The 10,492-nt window shown below is 39.0% G+C and overlaps 1 non-coding gene across 1 annotated transcript; it reads left to right on the plus strand.

The window, feature by feature from the left end:
* Window positions 1–10,143: 10,143 nt before the first annotated feature.
* Window positions 10,144–10,250, plus strand: LOC117802536. Its single transcript, XR_004625905.1, has one exon. It is a non-coding gene; the product is annotated as a U6 spliceosomal RNA (small nuclear RNA).
* The last annotated feature ends 242 nt before the right edge of the window (window positions 10,251–10,492 follow it).

Below are 10,492 nucleotides of genomic sequence, written 5' to 3' on the forward strand. Positions count from 1 at the left end.
TGGACCATTCAGCCATGGCATACGGGCTCAAGTTTTTCTTAGTTCATCTACAGGTACCAGATTTATTACCCCCTCTTGGTCAGAAGAACACAGGTAGGCTATGTGATGGTTTTGAATAATCTGGGATCACTCTTTCACCCTCATTATGTCCTCTAAAGATTGAATAAAACTGCATAAACTTCTTCAGCAGCCATGAAATCTATTTCCTAGTTCCCATCCAAGAACAACAAGCTAATAAGCTAATTGATGTCTTAACATCAGCTTTCCTGATTTCTGGAATGAAAGCCCATCCACTAGGTCCTGGCATCCCTTCCCAGAAAGGCACAATCTCTGTTGACGCCCTCACATCACAGCTTCTTTGGGTAACACATTTTCCCACAAGCCTTAAAACTTGTTATTAAGGGGCCTACAGCACCATTTACTACCTTGCAAGCAAGCCTCTCACTGAATGAATATTAAATCTCCTGGGTCAATAGGTCCTCCTGCTTCCCTGGCAGATAGAGGAAGAAAAGATGCCATGTTTTCCTTGGCTACCTAATGACTCTCTAACTGCTGGTTTGTTTCCACCTTCAGTCTGGCACAAACAAAAAGGCTTGCAGCCCCTTCCATGGTCTCCTGAGCTCACCAACGACCATGCAAAGGCAGCAATTTTTCATTATTGATAAAATGTAATGTCATAATGTCATGGCCTTTCAGGTCATCATCTTGGTAAGTCAGCAATGACATTATCACGTTTTATAATGATAACAAATGGCCATAATGTTTGCATGTAATTTTCATTGGCTCTTTCAGAATTCTCATTCAACCCCATCAACAGATGGAACTTAATAGCAACTTCATATGTCTTCTTCCTTAGATCTGCTCAGGGCTAATAGTAAAATCTACATGAATCAATGTTCATTAAAAGCACAACGGTTATTCCCCCTCTTAACTGAATGTTTTTCTTTTAGAATGAAGAATTTTTGCAAAATGTATTTGTACCATTGGATTTGAGCATGTAAATGCATTAGATACATCTACTTGCTATTCATTCATGAACTCTCACTAACCCCTTTCTGTTCTGTCCAGGCCTGCACTTCTCCAATCTGTCCAGTGATTTTTGAGTGCTGTGTTCTGCCTGTTTCACAGTAATCATAGAACATTAATTGGTCTAAATTATAAGAATCATTCATGGGGCACTTATTTCCATATATTAGCCTTCTGACTCCTCTCCTCCCCAAGAAAGTGGAAATATTTCATTGTCTGAGCCCAGAACTAAAACCAGCATTCCTTAGAAGGCCCTTTTTTTTTTCAATTCATTGACAACAGAGTAACAAATAGAGTAAAACTAGAACAAATTCACACTCTAGTCCTAAAAACACTAAGTCTAAAACACACGTGAGAGATCTCAAGAAATGTTTTAGAACTCATTTAGTACTTCATCAGGAAGGAAGAAAAAGAAGAGAGGAGAAAAATTCTCACTCATGAGCTCTCCAGCCTACGGTATGTTTGTATATATCATCTCATCTAATCTTCACAATGACCCCCCCCCAAATAAACACCATTCTCTGCTTTTAACAGATGAGGAAACCGAGGCTCAAGGAGTTTACGGAGCTAATGAGTGATGAAACCAGCATTCAGACCTAGCAGTTCTGACTCCAAAACTCATGAGTATTCCATTGCACAAAACTCCCTAAACAGGTATTCCACTACCAAAGGAAGAACCAAATCTTTCAGCCAGCCCCAAATAAAATCATCATACATTCAGAGAACTAAGAGATATGAGTAGATTTCAGATGTAGAAATTCGTTATGTTGCCATTAATACATCAATTTAGACTGTTATTGGTACCAAAGTCTCAGAGCAGACACATCTTAATTGAGTTAATGGCTTCAACGCATCTGTGTGATTTCTCATTGATGTCCTTTCCACATTATTCAGTAGATTTCACTATTGCCATTTAAAACTGGGCCAAGTTAGGTAGTTTCACCAGATTTGTAGATCAGCAGCCCTTTAGCTGACACAATAAAACCATGTAAAAGAGTATAATAGCATTAGTATGAGAGCTTCCCACACCTGTTCTAGTCAATCAGAGGAGGCACTCATTACCACTTCCACTTAAAATAATAAACATTTATAAAGATTTTACTGTTCACAAAGCACTAACCATTATATTATTGCATTTATCCTCACAGCAATCTTATGTTAAGGTAAGGAAACAGATTACTTGATTTGTCCAAGTTCATAGAGACACCAAGTGGCAAAAAAAAGATCCAAACAAAGGTCTTCTGGCTCAGCTGTCTATACTTTTTCTACTCTACCAAGGCCTTCGGTGTATTTAAGGAATGTGATTTCCAAAAGCAAATCACCAGTATTCAGGGAAAGATCCATCCTTCCTCTGAGGGGCAGGCCAGGCAAACATCAGGACCTCATAGCAATAGAAGGCTTCTAGAAATGGAATGGTGGTATAAGGGAGTATAGAGGAAGGATTTGCCGAGAATGAGAGCTAACAAGCTATTCTATCTAATAAATTACATGCTGGAAAAGAGGAAGGACTTCTCTTCACTCCTCTTCATTCATTCAGTAGATCCTGGGGGTTTCCTCTTCACTCACTCATTTGTTCATTCACTCAGCATACATTACTGAGAACTTTGTCTAGGCCAACATTACACCAAGCACTGAGAATACAATAGTGAATGAGACACACATGGACCTGCCCTCATAGAGCTCACATTTGTGTACATGAGAAGGTCATTAAACAACTGTCATGACAAATCATCTCACTATCATTGATGTACATGAAAACCAGTTGTGAGGATAGAGTATTATAGGAGAATCCAACCAATACCAAGGTGTTAAGGAAGACCTCTGTAAGGATGAGACATTTACACTGAGATTTGAAGTGTTAGTGAGCAGAAGTCACTAGGCAAAACATTAGGGAACAAAGGGAATTTTTCATCATTGCCTCCCTCTTTAAGGTTCCTTTCTGCTTGAGTTCCCTTGCTTTACTAACCAAATACCATGACTATCATAATGGTTAACATCTGAACTTTAATTTAGAACTTATCTGGTCTAGGGGGCACCTGGGTGGCACAGCGGTTGAGCGTCTGCCTTCGGCTCAGGGCGTAATCTTGGCATTATGGGATCGAGCCCCACATCAGGCTCCTCTGCTATGAGCCTGCTTCTCCCACTCCCCCTGCTTGTGTTCCCTCTCTCGCTGGCTGTCTCTATCTCTGTCAAATAAATAAATAAAATCTTTAAAAAAAAAAGAACTTATCTGGTCTAATTCAATGACAATTTGGAGATCAGTGTATGTGTAACTTTGATAGGTCAGAGGCAGCTTGAAAGACATGCCTGATGATTTTCTGCCACTTTTGGTTTTAAATCATAGCTAGTCTGGCAGTTGCTACAATGACCATCCCTCTTTCTCTTTCCCTCTCTTTGTGTGATCTCTGTCAAATAAATAAATAAAATCTTTAAAAAAAAAAGAACTTATCTGGTCTAATTCAATGACAATTTGGAGATCAGTGTATGTGTAACTTTGATAGGTCAGAGGCAGCTTGAAAGACATGCCTGATGATTTTCTGCCACTTTTGGTTTTAAATCATAGCTAGTCTGGCAGTTGCTACAATGACCATCCCTCTTTCTCTTTCCCTCTCTTTGTGTGATCTCTGTCAAATAAATAAATAAAATCTTTAAAAAAAAAAGAACTTATCTGGTCTAATTCAATGACAATTTGGAGATCAGTGTATGTGTAACTTTGATAGGTCAGAGGCAGCTTGAAAGACATGCCTGATGATTTTCTGCCACTTTTGGTTTTAAATCATAGCTAGTCTGGCAGTTGCTACAATGACCATCCCTCTTTCTCTTTCCCTCTCTTTGTGTGATCTCTGTCAAATAAATAAATAAAATCTTTAAAAAAAAAAGAACTTATCTGGTCTAATTCAATGACAATTTGGAGATCAGTGTATGTGTAACTTTGATAGGTCAGAGGCAGCTTGAAAGACATGCCTGATGATTTTCTGCCACTTTTGGTTTTAAATCATAGCTAGTCTGGCAGTTGCTACAATGACCATCCCTCTTTCTCTTTCCCTCTCTTTGTGTGATCTCTGTCAAATAAATAAATAAAATCTTTAAAAAAAAAAGAACTTATCTGGTCTAATTCAATGACAATTTGGAGATCAGTGTATGTGTAACTTTGATAGGTCAGAGGCAGCTTGAAAGACATGCCTGATGATTTTCTGCCACTTTTGGTTTTAAATCATAGCTAGTCTGGCAGTTGCTACAATGACCATCCCTCTTTCTCTTTCCCTCTCTTTGTGTGATTCCTCACAATGAGTTAGACATGCCCTTCCACACACTAAGCCATACAAAATTCCACATCCCCTTCCTTCTTCGTCATCTTTCTTTTTACTATTTTTCATATATTGCTATGTACTGAACTGTGTCTCCCCAAAATTCATATGATCATGTCTCCTCCCCAATATGATTGTATTTGAAGATACAGATTTAGGGAGGTAATTAAGGCTAAATGAAGTCATAAATGATGGCCTTAATCCAAAGGGGCTGGTGTATTTGTAAGAAGAGGAAGACATGCCAGAGAGGCACATTCTCTCTCTCCTTCTCTCTCTCTCTCTCTCTCTCTCTCTCTCTCTCTCTCTGTGTGTGTGTGTGTGTGTGTGTGTGTGTGTGTGTGTGTCCCCAACCACAGAGAAAAGGCCATGTTAGGACACGGTGAAAAGTCAGCCAACTCTAAGCCAGGAAGAGAGAAACTCACCAGAAAACAACTCTACTAGCACCTTGATCTTGGACTTCAAGCCTCCAGACCTGTGAGAAAATAAATTTCTGTTGTTTAAGACACTCAAACTGTGGTATTTTGTTTGGACAGCCCAAAATGACTAACACAGATGTGAAAACAAAAATCAGCAAGGTATAACACATTCACTAGAAGTGTTAATAGAACTGTATGTGAGTATTGCAAAGGTAGTGACTGCACAATTTGTACTCCTAGCTCTGGTATCTAGGAAGAGGAAATGACAGCGACTTGGGGAAAAAGAATTATTGTGGAGATTGTCCAGACAGGAAGGCTATGAAGTGGCACAGGCATCATGGCATCATTGCAGGTAAATGACAATTTCAGATGTCTGTTCTAAAACTTAAATTATCTTCACCATATTCTGTAATTATGTATCCCAACCAGAAGATACAGACGCTTCCTGAAAGAATTTTGGAATGGTTTATATCAGAAAGAGTATATCTACTTACTAGGAGCAAACTCTTTGCCTAAAAACAAAGATGGTAGAGCCATTGTTTTCTAATAAGGGATTAATCTGGAGATGTGGGAAGCTTTAAAGAAGAGTAAAGATTCTGATAATGTGCCTTTGATAATGTGCCTCTCAGATTTAGCACACCAAATCTCATGGAACTTTATGTTCTTGGTGGCCATACGGATACCAGATGTCATGATTTTCCCTTTTTAATTGTAGGCACATTCGAGGGAAAGGATCCAAAACGTTCAAGTTGATTTGTAGTTCTAGAAAGGGAATTGCAGTCTTTCCTTGGGTTAACTTGAAAGCAGACACAATGCCTTACTTAAGATTAAGTAGCCATTTTACAAGATTTCTGACAATACTAAGTAACCTGAAGGAAAAAGGTATTGTATCAGTCAGTTATATCCAATAATGCTGTGTAACAGACTACCCTAAAACTTAATGACAGTTAACAATAAACATTTATTTCTCACTCATGAATCACTGAGTTAGCTGCAGTTTGGCTGATCTAAGCTGAACTCAACTTCAGGTTGGGTTCAGGTCTTTCATTCTCTTTGGACAGTGGCTATTTAGACATACTATTCTCAGAGCAAAAGTTAAAAGTACAAGAAGGCAAGCACAATGGCAGAAGGACATCCAAAGCCCTTTCTTTAAGCCTTGATCAAAACAAATCATAAACCAGTCCCAAAATCAAAGTGCAGGGAAGCACCCTCCACCTATCATAAGACCAAACCAAGTTATATGGCCAAGCCCAACATCAATAGGATGAGAAAGTGTATTCCTTCCATGGGGGAAGGGGGAGGAAGAGGAGAGTGAATATTTGCTTAATCATAATCTAATTAACCACAGAAATGTTACCTGTATTTTACAGATAAGAAAACTGAGGTCACTTGTTCAAAGTGCAGAGCTAGGAGTTGAATCAAATTCTATATTTTTCCAAAGTTCACATTTCTTTTCACTCATCCAATATCCTCTGGGTAACAGAAAAGAAAATGGAATGAAACATTTTCACAGAGGTAATAGGCAGCAACAGATTAAAGAGACGTGTTTATAAACTAGGACCAAGAAATGCCTAAAGATAGAAACAACACATAGAAGTTAGTCTACCAAACACAGTCATTTCATCATTCAAAAAATACTTATTCAACATCCACAAGGCACTAAACACTATAACAGGCACTAAAAGTAGGACCGTCATTCTAGATAGGCATCTGTCAATGTTAAATGACACTTAGTTAAATGAAGCCAAGCTAGACAGGCTGTATCTTCCTAGATCCTTTTGAGGACCTCTTCTTTTATGTACTCCATGCCATCTAACTGCCCCACCCTGCCAGGCCTGACCACCTAGACGCCTATCCCCCCAAACCCTCCTCCATAACCAGCCAGCTCAGCAGCTTAAAGCAACCCAGGCCTCCTTCAACCAAGACCAAGCACCACTAGACCATTCTGACAGGTGGCCCATCACTGGAGTAACATCCTAAATGATCCAGAACTTTCTACCCATTTATCTTAATTCTCCCTACTGCAGTTTTCTTACTGCCTCTCCTATCAACACACTCTTACCTCATATTTATACACACTCTCAGCTTTCCTGACTACAGTCTCTGCTAGTTCAACAACAATAACTGTCTCTCCATCACAATAATAAATTCTTGGATTACTACATGTAACCCATATAAAGCTCAGTCAACTTGCAGTTCGGTCCTGCATGATACAATTTAAATATTTCCTGAAGTTACCCAACGATTCCACCCATAATACCCAGCAAAGGTTTTTAAAATCCCTTTCATCATCATTTTCTTCCCACAAACATGGCACCTGTCCCTAAAATTACCTTCTTCCACCCAAAACTCTCCCCAAATATCATGAGTATCCAGTCCCCACTGACTCCTTTTTTTTCCTTATCTTTCCTTTCCCTCTATCCTTTTGTTCTGTCAGTGATCAACGGCCCATTCAATGAGCCAGGTACCCTCTAGGCTCAGAGTCTTGGCCTGACTGTTATATCTGCTCTGAAACAGTCTTTATCTAGATGTGTACCTATTCACTCCTGCCTCTCTTTCAGGCCTTTACTCAAATGCCACCTTCACTGTGAGGCCTTCTCAGCGCCCCCCGCCAGGTAAAATTGGATGTTCTTTTCCCACACTCTTTACCCCCATCCTCCTTCCCTGCTTTCTCTACTTCCATAGCACTTACCACCACCTGACATATTATGCATTTTACTTCTTAACCTTCCCTCTTCCCCCTCTAGAGTGCAAGCTCCATAAAGGTAGGTGTGTTGTCTATTTTGTTTCCTGCTATAACCCCAGCACAATACTCAGTACATAGTGGGTTTTCAAAAATATGTATTTACCCTTTATTATTATTCTGCATAATAAAGGACCAAAAAGAAATTGGCAAAATTGAGGGAGGTGGGGGAGATGAAGAGGAAGAAAGGTGTGAATACTCAGCACGTAATATCTTTTCTTTTTTTCTCTCTGTCACACTATACCATTGCCCTTGGTCTGACTTAGCCCTCAAGATCCTCCCACCTGTACAGGTATCATCTGCCTACCCCCTTCCTCTGGGCACCCCATAACCATTCTGTGTTGTCCCATTCCCTCTTATTCTCCCCAGTGATCTGAGCATGTTCTGTTTCACCCCCTAGGAAAGGAGGAAATCTTTTCATCCACTTTTGATACACTCATTCTACAGTTCCAATGATTCTTCTTAGTACGTGCAGTGTTGTCTGGGGTGTTCTTAAAGGACTTCCCATAGAAATGAGGACTTATCCTATAGGAATCGATCTCTAATGGTTAGAGATTAGGCCTGTAAACCAAAAAATACACCTGGGACGCCATCAGTCATAGTTCCTCTGGAGAAAGGCTGCTTATTTGCATATCATATGAGAGGATTTTTTTTTTCTGTCATAGAAATAAGGTCACCCAAACAGAACACAGGATCACTGATCTCTGTGATGTGACCATGGAGAGATACCTAAAGTGTTATGCCCTCAAAATGTAATGCCATTAGAGTGTTTCTGAGCATAGACATGTCATGAAATGTGGTTGGGGGATTATCAGTGGATGTATATTTTATCCTTGTTCTTCTTAGCTCCCATTTACCATATATAATTGGGAATTGACTGAATCAGATAGACAGTAAATAGGCTAGCAATTTTTTTTAATAAAATTAAATCAGCTGCTTATACTCCTCTCTTTCCCTATCTACCTCTTTACACTGTTAGGATAAAACAACACATATACAATATATATGTAAATACACCAATTAAACAGTCAGAATTATAAAATTAAATCATAAAGCAACAAGAACAAAATATGGGTGAATACTTATCTGATGTAGGTAAGGAAGGAATATTTAATCATAAAAAGAAGAAACAACAAAGGAAAAGATACTTAATAAAATATAAAACTGTATCATTTGTATCAAATGATGAAAAAGTTTTAACATATCTTATATATAAAGAGTTCCTACAAATCAATAAGAAAAATATAACCTCCCTGTATACAAAAATAAATGAAATCAGGAATAGCCAATGAACAAAAAAGAAAATAAGAAATCATGACTAAAGATATGTAAAAATGTTTAACTTCATCAATATTCAAGAAAATACATATGAAAGCAAGATGATGTTTTCTGTCTATAAATTTGCAAAGATTTTTTTAAATCATCATACTCAATGGTAAGAGAATACAGAAAAATACTCTCTCTTGTATAATACTGCTGGAAAACTGGTGATCCCTTTCTGGAGGGCAGTTTGGCAGTTTATACATACTCTTATTTTTTGTATAACAATTTCACACCCTTAGCAATTTATCCTAAAAAATCATCAGAGATCTACACAAATATTTATTCATAGTGATGTTTGTTCTTTCTAGGGTTTTTTATATTAAAAACACCCTAAAAGCTTAACAATGAAGAAAGGCTAAGTAGTGATAGTCATACAGTAAAATACTATGCAACCACTGAAATTATTTAATTGTAGAAGATTGTATTTTCCAAAAATTACTGCAACATATTTCTAGTTGCATATGCTCTTCCAGACCCTTGCCATTTTCCACTGTGGAAAGCTGAATAATGGTCCCCCAAAGTTGTCCACATCCCAATCCCTGGTACTTCTGAGTATATCTTACCTTACATGGTAAAAGGAATTTTGCAGATGTGATTAAGCTAAAGACCTTGAGATAGAAGATTATTCTGGGGGCGCCTGGGTGGCACAGCGGTTAAGCATCTGCCTTCGGCTCAGGGCGTGATCCCGGCGTTGTGGGATCGAGCCCCACGTCAGGCTCCTCCACTATGAGCCTGCTTCTTCCTCTCCCACTCTCCCTGCTTGTGTTCCCTCTCTCGCTGGCTGTCTCTATCTCTGTCAAATAAATAAATAAAATCTTTAAAAATAAAAAAAAAGAAGATTATTCTGGATTATACAGATGAGCCCAACGTAATCACAAGGGTCCTGATAAGAGGGAGGCAGCAGGATCAGAGCCATAAGGAAAAAAAAATGTAATAATGAGCACAGAGGGTCACAGCCAGAGAGATTTGAAGATGCTACAACACTGGCCTTAAAGACAGAGGAGTCATGAGCAAAAGAGGGCAGGCAGCCTCCCAAAGCTAGAAAAGGCAAGGAAATGGATTGTCCCCTAGAGCCTGCCAGGACACCTCGATTCTGGCCCAGGGTAAACCCATTTCAGAATTCTGACCTCCAAAACTGTAAGATAATAAATATCTGTTGTTTTAAATTTGTGACATCACCGATAAGAAACTAACGAACCATTCAAGAGGTCTATGTCTCAAGGGAAGAGTTTCTGTTGGGGTAGGCTTTTGTGACTGCCTTAGTGACTAGCATGTGGCAGAAGGAAGTCTTTATGACTTCCAAAACTAAGTCATACAGGGTGAGTTAGTGCTTGCTTCAGCAGCACATGTACTAAAATTGGAATGATACAGAGAAGATTAGAATGGTCCCTGCACAAGGACAGCACACAAGTTCATGAAGTGTTCCATATTTTTATTGTTGGATCACTATATTGTATACCAGAAACTAATATTATACTGTATGTTAACTATACTGAAATTAAAATTTAAAAAAAAATTTAAGGTGAGTTAGCTTCAGCCTGGCCTTTCTCTATGGACATTTACTTGTGGAGCCCTGAGCTGCCATGTAGGAAGCATGGCTACCCTGAAGTCACCATGCAGGAGGGACCATATTAGAGACTGGGAGTGGGGCGCCTGGGCACCTCAGCTGTTCAGCG

The sequence above is a fragment of the Ailuropoda melanoleuca genome, chromosome 5 (genome assembly GCF_002007445.2).
Source record: "Ailuropoda melanoleuca isolate Jingjing chromosome 5, ASM200744v2, whole genome shotgun sequence".
Classification (NCBI taxonomy): Eukaryota; Metazoa; Chordata; class Mammalia; order Carnivora; family Ursidae; genus Ailuropoda; species Ailuropoda melanoleuca.